This window comes from Lepidochelys kempii, chromosome 1 (assembly GCF_965140285.1).
Source record: "Lepidochelys kempii isolate rLepKem1 chromosome 1, rLepKem1.hap1, whole genome shotgun sequence".
In the NCBI taxonomy this organism is placed as follows: domain Eukaryota; kingdom Metazoa; phylum Chordata; order Testudines; family Cheloniidae; genus Lepidochelys; species Lepidochelys kempii.
Window position 1 is genome coordinate 243,708,813 of NC_136380.1, and position 12,880 is coordinate 243,721,692.

General features: G+C 49.5%; 1 protein-coding gene across 1 annotated transcript in view; it reads left to right on the forward strand.

Annotated features, from left to right (window-relative positions):
* Nucleotides 1-430: 430 nt before the first annotated feature.
* The window catches only part of LOC140901698 (sodium- and chloride-dependent betaine transporter), a 78,728-nt gene continuing 66,278 nt past the window's right edge, over nt 431-12,880 (forward strand). The window contains exon 1 of the mRNA XM_073320977.2: nt 431-546. The gene's annotated coding sequence lies outside the window, so the exon portion shown is untranslated. The remainder of the gene's footprint in view (nt 547-12,880) is intronic.

Consider the following 12,880-nt stretch of genomic DNA (forward strand, 5'->3'; position numbering starts at 1 on the left):
GGAGTTTGAGGTGATTCGTTCCATGTCCCAGGGCACTGTAAGGGGATTCCACAGTTTAAAGAGCTGGGAATGTGAGGCAGTCTGGTTAGGCTTTATCAAACTGTGTGTGAGAGGAGAGCTTGTTTCGTTCCAGTGAGTGTAAAGGGACTTGGATTAGTTCCACTGAATGTTGTAACTGTTGCCTGCAAACTTCTGACCTTAGTTCTGCCTGGCATGGCCTCTTTCCCTCCTTCTCTCTCTGCCAGTGCCTCTTATTATAGGTCAAGGTCTGGAGAGGGAAGTATTGGAAGGGAGGTGAGGAGAAATTTCCATTGCTCACACACATTCCCCCTCTCTCCCACTCCACCCACCAGTGAACTTGATAATCATTTAACAGGGAGATCTGATGGAGGGGGGTGGGAGGGAAGAATCTTTTGCCCAACCCCATTTCTCTCAGAATTGTAGGCACCTTGACTTGCCTCTTCTTGTGTATAGTGAATTGCCTGTTGGTGACTCAGTGGGACAGTACTGCACTTCACTGCCTGCGGAGACTTGAGCTGGATTCAGGTAAGCTGGGTAACTGTTCTGTCCCTGTGTCTGTTTGAGTCTGTACGTCATGCTGCCAGTGCTGGGGCCGCAGGGGACTCCACAGCCCCTGATTGTCACTGAGGCAGTCACCTTGCAGGCTTCACGAACATTTCAACAGAACTGCTTGCTGGAGTCCAGGGGTGCCTGGAGTATTTTGATGGGTGGGCAAAGGAGTTTGAAAGAGGGAGAAGCCCCCACCGCTGTTAGGCTAGGAAGAGGGACCTGAAGAAAGTAAATGAATTCATTTTGAGGGACCAACTGAAGGGAACTTTCCTTATTGATTTCCAATGGAAATTCTGAGGTGAGAAGGTAGGGACACCAGAGGGGGAAATGGGTAGTGAGGGGACTTGGCAGCAAGGGATGCTAGAGAGATTGGCAAAGAGGTGGATGGATAGCAAAGGGAATGGGCACCGAGGGATTGCTAGGGGGGTGGAGAGCACAGGGCTGAGAGAGGGACAGGCAACAGGTACTGTTAGGGTTAAGGAGTGCATGGGCCAGGTAGCAAAAGGGATGGGCAGAGACAGTTACGGGCTGTGAGAAGGACACACGCTGAGAGGAGCAGGCAGTGATGGGGTTGTAAAGCAGGGATGGGTGGAGTGGGAGGGAGCACACAGTGGGATAGGCTGCAGGAATTTCATTTGCTGTAAGCAAAGTATAGAAATTCCTTCTCTTCTCTCCCCGGGGAGAACAGCGTTCTGACATATACTGGGTGCCTGCAGGCGCTGCTCTGTGAGAAGAACTTTACCGGTCTCCTGGTGTGCGCGTTTGTCTGTGTGTTGGGGAATGTCCTGATCTGAGGATTCTGCAGAGGGGCGTGGGGAAGCACTGTGAATAGGGCAGTGTGAAAACTAACCACTTTTTTTTTTGGTTTGCTGGTATTGGAAAAAATATTTGGTTTTGGTTGACCCGGATCTACACATTGTGGAAAATATCAGTGAACTGAAGAAGTCTGTGCTAGGTTGAATGAAGATGGTAGGCCCCCTTGTAACTTTTAGGCTACATCTACATTAGACACCTTAATGCGGCACAGATGTACTGATGTAGGTGCGCTGCTGTAAGGTCTCCCATGTAGCCGCTCTATGTTGACAGAAGAGAGCTCTCCCCTTGGCATAATTAAACCACCCCCAACAAGTGGCATTAGGTATGTCGGTGGGAGAAGCTCTCCCACCAAAATAGCTCTGTCCACACTGACACTTCTTTCAGTGTAACTTATGTCAGTCGGGGTGTGTTTTTTCACACCCCCTGACAGACAAAATTTTACTGACAAAAGTGCTGGTGTAGACATAGCCTTAGACCAGTATTTAAGGCATTAAAGGTTCATTGGCACGGGGACTTGAAGTTGGATCTCCCACATTCCAGGGGAGTGCCCTAATCTCCAGACTATAGAGTTATTCTCATTGTGTCTTGCTCTCTGGCCCAATGACTATTCAAGTATTTCATACAAAGCACAACAATTTCAACAGGAGAGATGGAGAGAGAGACCCACCCCAGAAGAGCTAAGAGCCTGCTGGTTAGGGCAGAGTTGGGTTCAAATCCTTGTTCCAGAGCTTGGGGGACACCTGGATTTAAGTCCCTGCTCCAGGGGAGGAACTCAGACCTAGGTCTCCCATATCCCTGGTGAGTGCACTGTGCTAAAAGCTATAAAGTACCCAACCTCTGCCTTCTCTGGCTGTTTTGTGAATCTAGTCTGGAAATGTCTCTCTCTCGCTGAAACTATTCAGCAAATTTGTATTAGATTCATGAGTAGTTTCAGGTTGACTGAATGGTGTTCATCAGAAAAACGATTCACCTGAAAAAATGTGCCAAGCTCTAATTGAATCCCTTGCTGAGAGCGAGAGAGAATGTGTGGAGCTAAGATGTCTATAGGAAGAGGGAGTTTTGTTTGTTTATACTTGGACCATCACATCTTAAAAAAAAGTCTTGTTTTACTAACTTTAGTATTGTTAAAAATTCACAGAGAGAGAAAATGATTTTGAAAGTTGAGTATGGAAAAACCACCTCCCCCCCCCCCTTCTGCCTTTTGAGGTACTGTTACTCAAATATTTGCACGGCACATTTTGAAAGTCAACTGAAAAACAATGAACTCCATATCAACTAAGCCAACAAGTAGTTAGGTTTCCAGAGGATGCAGGGAGAGAAATACATATTTTTTTATCTAAGAGATAAAGAGCCTAGATTTTCATGAAAGTTGCTGAAAGTTAGATGAGCAATTAACTGAGTGGGATTTGTCAACTGCAAAGTTGATTCTTGGTAGGCTATGCCAAGTGACTTTGTTTATTAATTTGGATTTCATCCTAAAAGAAACATCCCACAGCCATATGCACCACGGACAACCTGCACAGGTGTTTGCCTATGCACCTGTTATATCATGTCTTTAGACTGTAAACACCTGGGGACTATCATTTACTATGTATCAATTTAGTTCCTAGCACAATGGGGCCCCAACATGGTTGACGCCTCTGGCAATATAAATCTTTAATATTAATATTTTTGAAACACCGCGCCATGGGAAGGGTAATACATAACTCCACTACCAGAGTGGCAGTGCTTCCAGGCACTGAAGCATGTGAGTAACTTTAAACATAGCAGGATTACTCACATGGTTGAAGTTATGCAAGTGCTTCAGTGCTGTATTGTCTAATCAGTTAGTAGATGCAATGGCATTTGAAGTGCTCTTGAACCACAAACTGACAGATATGTGTTGTCCTACACCCTAGGACACATAGTACATGGTTGCAAGTACCCCTGCTTCAGGGACTCACTCTGGGGACCCTTGGTGCACAAATTCCCTCAAAATGTGCTGGGCCGCAGACTTGGTCATGTTCCCCTTACACCTTTCTCCACATTGGTTGCAAATATGGTAGCATGTCCTCTAGGGATGGTGTGCCATGCACACGCCCTATCCCTGCTCGCTGGAGTTCTTGGGAGGCAATGTGCCTATTCAATTGAAAATGAGGCATATGGGTGTCATGTTGGCCCAAGGATGTGTCTATTTAAGAGCTAGCTCTTCTAGATGTTCCTCTGAGTTGCCTTGCAAGGGAGAAGAATGTGTGTGTTGCAGGAATTCTGAGGAAAAGCTGGGAATAGAACATGGATCTGCTCACTCCCAGGCACGTGACTCTCACACAAGACCTTCCTTCTTAGCAGCATGTATGATTTATATTGTAAGAGGAAAAAGATTTATAACCCAAGAATAAAATATCCCCTCTGCCCTTGTATATTATGATTGTATTCATTATTGATCATTAAGAAATATCTTTTTAATAATCAAGAGGTAACAGGTGCAGTTAGAGCTATAAAGGCTTGTTGGGATTTGCCCCTCAATGAACCGATGTGCCGGGGGGTGGGAAGTTTCGCCTAGGGTGCAAAATATCCTTGCACTGGCCCCTGGTTGGGATCTGGGAATTTCTGATTTGGGCCCATCTCTGACTTGGCAGTATAGTCCCTCTAATCTCCAGCCAGTCTTCAAGAACCCATTCAACAATTCGTATAGTGGCGGTGCTGAGAGCCATTGAATCAAACTGCAAACCCTTTATATGATGAAAACCACTTCAAGTCAGGGGTGCAGGTGCACCCCCAGTACCCCTAGTTCCAGCACTGGTGTGTGCAGCCTCCTGTTAGATGATGGCCTGGATCAGTGGAAAGCAGCCAAGTTGATGTAATTCCAGGCAGGAGTGCTCTCCCCTTTGTCACTCATTGGCCTTCCTCTCCCATCCTGGTATATTTCAGATGGTGTCTGGGTTTGAGTGGCTGGTGAGTCACAAGTATATATTTATGCCATCTCTGAGCTAAGGTTCTTGCTATTCACCTTCTTGTCTCTCTTGAAGTCTCCATGTCTACACTAGCAAGCTTACTGCGGCACAGCTGTACTGATACAGCTATGCCACTGTAAGATTGCTCATGTAGCTGCTCTATGCCGATGGGAGAGAGCTCTCCCATTGACATAAATAAAACCACCTAACAAGCGGCGGTAGCTATGTTGGTGGGAAAGCATCTGCCACTAACATAGTGCTGTGCACACGGGTGCTTATGCCAGTGAAACTTATGTTGCTCAGGGGGGCGTATTTGTGTGTGGCACGTACCTGGAAGAATGTGAGCCGTGGTGTTTCTGTGAGGTGCAGCTCCCTATTCCTTCGGAACATGCTGGGAGCTCTTTGTTCTCTGGTAGCAAGTAGAACCAGCCTGGGAGTTGAGCAGTAATTGTTTCTTTAACTTACTTGGATCAAAACAGTTACTTTTCTTTAATACAAAGGCAGAGGGAGCTGATTCTGCTCTTCCTTACACCAGTGTAATGCTGGTGACTTTACCAGTTCCTCCTGATTTACCCTGGTCTATGTGAGAGCAGAATCTGGCTCGCGCTCTCTCTCTCTCTCTCTGTACAGTAGATACAACGTGAACCTTGCCTGACCAGTAGATACAATGTGTGCCATAACGAAGCAAAAGGGGCAGGGCAGGAGAAGCTCCTTCCTAAATTCAGCAGGGTGCTTGTTCCCTGAAGCGTGAGGATCAATAATCCTTGTAATTAAAATCCTAGTTCACTGTGTTGGCAGATGCAGAGTCAGATTTTGATCTCACCCACATGTGTGTAAATCCAAAACCACTAAACTGATTTCAGTAGAGTTACTATGGTTTACCACTAGTACTATGGGTATGTCTACACTACGAAATTAGGTCGAATTTATAGAAGTCGGTTTTTTAGAAATGTTTTATATATTCGAGTGTGTGTGTCCCCACAGAAAATGCTCTAAGTGCATTAAGTGCATTAACTCGGCGGAGCGCTTCCACAGTACCGAGGCAAGCGTCGACTTCCGGAGCGTTGCACTGTGGGTAGCTATCCCACAGTTCCCGCAGTCTCCGCTGCCCATTGGAATTCTGGGTTGAGATCCCAATGCCTGATGGGGCTAAAACATTGTCGCGGGTGGTTCTGGGTACATATCGTCAGGCCCCCGTTCCCTCCCTCCCCCCGTGAAAGCAAGGGCAGACAATCATTTCGCGCCTTTTTTCCTGAGTTACCTGTGCAGACGCCATACCACGGCAAGCATGGAGCCCGCTCAGGTAACCGTCACCCTATGTCTCCTGGGTGCTGGCAAACGCGGTACGGCTTTGCTGCACAGTAGCAGCAACCCATTGCCTTCTGGCAGCAGACGGTGCAATACGATTGGTAGTCGTCCTCGTCGTGTCCGAGGTGCTCCTGGCCACGTCGGCTGGGAGCGCCTGGGCAGACATGGGCGCAGGGACTAAATTTGGAGTGACTTGACCAGGTCATTCTCTTTAGTCCTGCAGTCCTATTGAACCGTCTTATGGTGAGCGGGCAGGCGATACAGACTGCTAGCAGTCGTACTGTACCATCTTCTGCCAGGCAGGCAAGAGATGAGGATTGCTAGCAGTCGTATTGTACCATCTTATGCCAGGCAGGCAAGAGATGAAGATGGCTAGCCGTCGTACTGTACCATCTTCTGCCGAGCAGCCATGAGATGTGGATGGCATGCAGTCCTTCTGCACCGTCTGCTGCCAGCCAAAGATGTAAAAGATAGATGGAGTGGGTCAGAACAAGAAATAGACCAGATTTGTTTTGTACTCATTTGCCTCCTCCCCTGTCTAGATCACACTGCAGTCACTCACAGAGAAGGTGCAGCGAGGTAAATCTAGCCATGTATCAATCAGAGGCCAGGCTAACCTCCTTGTTCCAATAACAACGATAACTTAGGTGCACCATTTCTTATTGGAACCCTCCGTGCAGTTCTGCCTGAAATACTCCTTGATGTACAGGCACACCCTTTGTTGATTTTAGCTCCCTGAAGCCAACCCTGTAAGCCGTGTCGTCAGTCGCCCCTCCCTCCGTCAGAGCAACGGCAGACAATCGTTCCGCGCCTTTTTTCTGTGCGGACGCCATACCAAGGCAAGCATGGAGGCCGCTCAGCTCACTTTGGCAATTAGGAGCACATTAACCACCACACGCATTATCCAGCAGTATATGCAGCACCAGAACATGGCAACGCGATACCGGGCGAGGAGGCGACGTCAGCGCGGTCCCGTGAGTGATCAGGACATGGACACAGATTTCTCTGAAAGCATGGGCCCTGACAATGCATGCATCATGGTGCTAATGGGGCAGGTTCATGCTGTGGAACGCCGATTCTGGGCTCGGGAAACAAGCACAGACTGGTGGGACCGCATAGTGTTGCAGGTCTGGGACGATTCCCAGTGGCTGCGAAACTTTCGCATGCGTAGGGGCACTTTCATGGAACTTTGTGACTTGCTTTCCCCTGCCCTGAAGCGCATGAATACCAAGATGAGAGTAGCCCTCACAGTTGAGAAGTGAGTGGCAATAGCCCTGTGGAAGCTTGCAACGCCAGACAGCTACCGGTCAGTTGGGAATCAATTTGGAGTGGGCAAATCTACTGTGGGGGCTGCTGTGATGCAAGTAGCCCACGCAATCAAAGATCTGCTGATATCAAGGGTAGTGACCCTGGGAAATGTGCAGGTCATAGTGGATGGCTTTGCTGCAATGGGATTCCCTAACTGTGGTGGGGCTATAGACGGAACCCATATCCCTATCTTGGCACCGGAGCACCAAGCCGCCGAGTACATAAACCGCAAGGGGTACTTTTCGATAGTGCTGCAAGCTCTGGTGGATCACAAGGGACGTTTCACCAACATCAACGTGGGATGGCTGGGAAAGGTGATGATGCTGGCATCTTCAGGAACTCTGGTCTGTTTCAAAAGCTGCAGGAAGGGACTTTATTCCCAGACCAGAAAATAACTGTTGGGGATGTTGAAATGCCTATATGTATCCTTGGGGACCCAGCCTACCCCTTAATGCCATGGCTCATGAAGCCGTACACAGGCAGCCTGGACAGTAGTCAGGAGCTGTTCAACTACAGGCTGAGCAAGTGCAGAATGGTGGTAGAATGTGCATTTGGACGTTTAAAGGCGCGCTGGCGCAGTTTACTGACTCGCTTAGACCTCAGCGAAACCAATATTCCCACTGTTATTACTGCTTGCTGTGTGCTCCACAATATCTGTGAGAGTAAGGGGGAGACGTTTATGGCGAGGTGGGAGGTTGAGGCAAATCGCCTAGCTGCTGGTTACGCGCAGCCAGACACCAGGGCGGTTAGAAGAGCACAGGAGGGCGCGGTACGCATCAGAGAAGCTTTGAAAACCAGTTTCATGACTGGCCAGGCTACGGTGTGAAAGTTCTGTTTGTTTCTCCTTGATGAAACCCCCCGTCCCTTGGTTCACTCTACTTCCCTGTAAGCTAACCACCCTCCCCTCCTCCCTTTAATCATTGCTTGCAGAGGCAATAAAGTCATTGCTGCTTCACACCGAGTACATAAGTCATGCATTCACAGTCATGCATTCGTTATTCATTCATCACACAAATAGGGAGATGACTACCAAGGTAGCCCAGGAGGGGTGGTGGAGGAGGGAAGGAAAATGCCACACAGCACTTTAAGCACAGCACTTTAAAAGTTTACAACTTTAAAATTTATTGAATGACAGCCTTCTTTTTTTTGGGCAATCCTCTGTGGTGGAGTGGCTGGTTGGCCGGAGGCCCCCCCACCGCGTTCTTGGGCGTCTGGGTGTGGAGACTATGGAACTTGGGGAGGAGGGCGGTTGGTTACAGAGGGGCAGCAGTGGCAGTCTGTGCTCCAGCTGCCTTTGCTGCAGCTCAACCATACACTGGAGCATACTGGTTTGGTCCTGCAGCAGCCTCAGCATTGAATCCTGCCTCCTCTCATCACGCTGCCGCCACATTTGAGCTTCAGCCCTCTCTTCAGCCCGCCACTTACTCTCTTCAGCCCGCCACTTACTCTCTTCAGCCCTCCACCTCTCCTCCCGGTCATTTTGTGCTTTCCTGCACTCTGACATTATTTGCCTCCACGCATTCGTCTGTGCTCTGTCAGTGTGGGAGGACAGCATGAGCTCGGAGAACATTTCATCGCGAGTGCGTTTTTTTTTTCTTTCTAAGCTTCACTAGCCTCTGGGAAGGAGAAGATCCTGTGATCATTGAAACACATGCAGCTGGTGAAGAAAAAAAAAGGGACAGCGGTATTTAAAAAGACACATTTTATAAAACAGTCGCTACACTCTTTCAGGGTAAACCTTGCTGTTAACATTACATACATAGCACATGTGCTTTCGTTACAAGGTCGCATTTTGCCTCCTCCCACCGCGTGACTACCCCCTCAACCTTCCCCCCTCCCTGTGGCTAACAGCGGGGAACATTTCTGTTTAGCCACAGGCAAACAGCCCAGCAGGAATGGGCTCCTCTGAGTGTCCCCTGAAGAAAAGCACTCTATTTCAACCAGGTGACCATGAATTATATCTCACTCTCCTGAGGATAACACAGAGAGATAAAGAACGGATTTTGGTTGAATGCCAGCAAACATACACTGCAATGCTTTGTTCTACAGTGATTCCCGAGTACGTGTTACTGGCCTGGAGTGGTAAAGTGTCCTACCATGAAGGATGAAATAAGGCTGCCCTCCCCAGAAACCTTTTGCAAAGGCTTTAGGACTACATCTAGGAGAACCGCAAATGCCAGGGCAAAGTAATCTTTTCACATGCTTGCTTTTAAACCATGTATAGCATTTTAAAAGGTACACTCACCAGAGGTCCCTTCTCCGCCTGCTGGGTCCAGGAGGCAGCCTTGGGTGGGTTCGGGGGGTACTGGCTCCAGGTCTAGGGTGAGAAACAGTTCCTGGCTGTCGGGAAAACCGGTTTCTCCGCTTGCTTGCTGTGAGCTATCTACAACCTCCTCCTCCTCCTCATCTTCTTCATCCCCAAAACCTACTTCTGTACTGCCTCCATCTCCATTGAAGGAGTCAAACAACACGGCTGGGGTAGTGGTGGCTGAACCCCCTAAAATGGCATGCAGCTCATCATAGAAGCGGCATGTTTGGGGCTCTGACCCAGAGCGGCTGTTCGCCTCTCTGGTTTTCTGGTAGGCTTGCCTCAGCTCCTTCAGTTTCACGCGGCACTGCTTTGGGTCCCTGTTATGGCCTCTGTCCTTCATGCCCTGGGAGATTTTCACAAAGGTTTTGGCATTTCGAAAACTGGAACGGAGTTCTGATAGCACGGATTCCTCTCCCCAAACAGCGATCAGATCCCGTACCTCCCGTTCGGTCCATGCTGGAGCTCTTTTGCGATTCTGGGACTCCATCATGGTCACCTGTGCTGATGAGCTCTGCATGGTCACCTGCAGCTTGCCACGCTGGCCAAACAGGAAATGAGATTCAAAAGTTCACGGTTCTTTTCCTGTCTACCTGGCCAGTGCATCTGAGTTGAGAGTGCTGTCCAGAGCGGTCAGAATGGAGCACTCTGGGATAGCTCCCGGAGGCCAATACCATCAAATTGTGTCCACAGTACCCCAAATTCGCGCCGGCAACGTCAATTTAAGCGCTAATCCACTTGTCAGGGGTGGAGTAAGGAAATCGATTTTAAGAGCCCTTTAAGTTGAAATAAAGGGCTTCATTGTGTGGACGGGTGCAGGTTTAAATCGATTTAATGCTGCTAAATTCGACCTAAAGTCCTAGTGTAGACCAGGGCTATGAGAGCAACATCTGGTCCATTGTTCAACTTCTCATTCCTGCCACTGGCCTCCATGAATCTCACTGAGCGTACACCTTGAAAATACCCTGCGACAGCAAGTATCATGAGTTAATTATAAGAGGAGTACAACAAAAAAATAATTTGCCCTTTTCAATTTCAAATAAGCAGCTCTTTAATTTTGAGTGCTGTCTTGTAGGCTAGGGTAAATAGGTATGTTGAGCGCATGCTTTCCCTCCCCACCCCCATACCTCTTTGCCGTTCTCCTTTCTACACTGGGAGCTGGTCTGCACAGCTTGGTATGGCTCAAAATATATTGCTTTAGAAACAGATATAGTTAAAGCAGTACAACCCCCTAGTGTGGATGTAGTTATATGGGTAAAAAGACACTTCCATTGCTGTAGCTTTCCTGTAAATTTACAGGCATAAACTGTACCAGCAGAGGCACATTTGTACCGCTTTAACTATACTGCTTTCTAAACCAATACAGTACTAGTGGTGCAAAATCTGTGTGTAGGCCAGCACTAAATAATCCTGTTTTTTAATATTTCCTTCTATGCACTTCCTTCCCCCGGTATCTCTCCCCATTGTTGTTGCCCTTGTGATGCTGGCCAGTCAGGTGCCAGCTTATGCTAAGGACTCCATGCCTCAGTGGAACACTGACAAATCCATAGCTGAAACCGGTCTGGCCAACCTGGGTGTTACTATTGGTCAAATTGGTATTAGATTAATACAAATGTGCTTTGTTTAGGCTGTACTGAATGTTTGTAAGTTCCTGCATGTATCAATCTCACGTCTAACCTCTCTGTCCCATGTCGTAAGGTGATAATTGAACATTTGCATTGTAAGCCTTTGTAACAGCCGGGATAGAAGCATTAACTAGTGTGAAATACTAGTCTCCAACAGAAAGGACAATGTCCTGCCGGACGAAGAAGTCCCATCGATATCAGGCAAACTATCAGACCACAAAAAATATTGCTGCTGGCTCTCCCCCCACCCTGCAGCCCCTGTGAAGAGCAGACATGCAAGTGAATTCTACCCATCAGCTAAATTTGCAACTTGAAGCAGAAGAGGGTAGGGAGGAAAAACCCCTAACAAGGAGGAACTGTATTATTATGCTGCTTGGAGGGTGAGCAGCAAGAAGTTTTAAGCATAAGCAGAAGAGCCCCAGTGCTCAGCCTGGGTCAGACCAAAAGGACATATAGAGCTTGCTCACTATAGAAGCTTCTATTCATAGGTGGCGTGAGCGCCGGAAGATCTCTAGAAGTGGCAGGGGGGGCCATCGGCAGCTGGACTGTGGCTCTGCCCCCTGCTCCGCCCTAGGCCCCAGCCTTGCTCGACCCCCCCCCCCCCCCGAGGCCCTGCCCGTGCTCCACCTCCGCTCTGCCCTGAGGCCCTGCTCTGGCTTGACCTCTTCCCCTGAGACCCTCCTGACCGCCGCTCGCTCCTCTTTGCCCCTTTTTTTGCCCTCCCCCTTTTTTCCTGAGTTAAGGGCGAGCAACGGGAGGCGGGGGAAGGGGCGGAGAAGAGTGAGTGATGGGTGGGGAGGGCCTTGGGGCAGAGGGTTGAGAGGAGTGGGCGGGGAAGGCCTCGGGGGAGCGAGGGCACAATGATAGGGAGAACTGGCGCAGCATGGGCAGGGCCACGGGGGAAGAGGCCAAATGGGAGTGGAGCCTCAGTCTGGTCACCAGCGGCCCCACACCTTTTCAGGAGCTTCCGGTGGTGGTGCTCCAAAGACAGTGGGCTGGCTTGCCTCTAAAGAGAAGTGTGTTGCATCTGGCATTTCTTGCCTTATTTGGGGAGGCTCAGCCTCCCCAAGCCTCTTCTACCCACTGCCCATGGCAGCTTGCTGGGACAGTACAACCACTTTGTCAGCACTTGAATGGATATGTAAGCGGGGGAATAGTCCCGCTATTTTGGGGAACTTTCCTGGCTTCTGCACTACCCTGGTGAAGTGGGCTAGTGAAAGGATCTGAGTCCTCGCTCCCACTTCCTTTACCCAGTGGCCTCCCTGCTCTTGAGGACTCCCCTTCCTCTCTCCTGTCTGGCAGAGTCCTCGTAACCCCAACAAGGCTGGGCCCAGGATTCCTGGGGGGCTCGACCCCCAACCCTGCTGTGGTCACCCAAGACGGGCTAGGGAGTCCCCACTCCAGGGTACACTCTATGCACTGGCCACTTCTCTGACCCACTGACCATTACATACATACATACATACAAATGCAAGTTATTTAATCAACAATTAATTTTAAAAAGAATAAGGAATAATGGGAAAGGTGAAAGGAAACACATCAACCCGCTCTGTGGGTGGGAACATCACAGTGTCTCTGGAATGTCAGGGCAGTTCACAGTCTGTTCCTTGTAAGTCCCAGGCCTCCTTCTCAGGCCCTGGCTGTGCTGCAGGGATGCTGTGGGTTGGACACTCGCTCTGGTGGTGGCCACACGCTCTCAGTGGGAGGACCCTCCTTCCCAGTGTCGCCCCCGCCCTGTCGGGGTTACGATCCAAGCCTGGCCTGCAGAGCCTCCTGGCTGAGACGTCTCCCTGTGCTGGGCCTGCTGCCCAGGGTCCCCCTCGCTCTCGCCAGCTGCTCACCCCACCCAGCTCCGGACTGCTTCAGCCCCAGCTCCACCACTCGGTCTCAGCACTGCTGCTGCTGCTCTGCCTCCAGCTCCCTGGGCTGCTTCTTTGGCCCCTCTGCCTCTGGTTGCTACAGCTCTGCTCCCAGGACAGGTCTGTTCTGCAGGCTGCTTCTGTCGCTCTGCT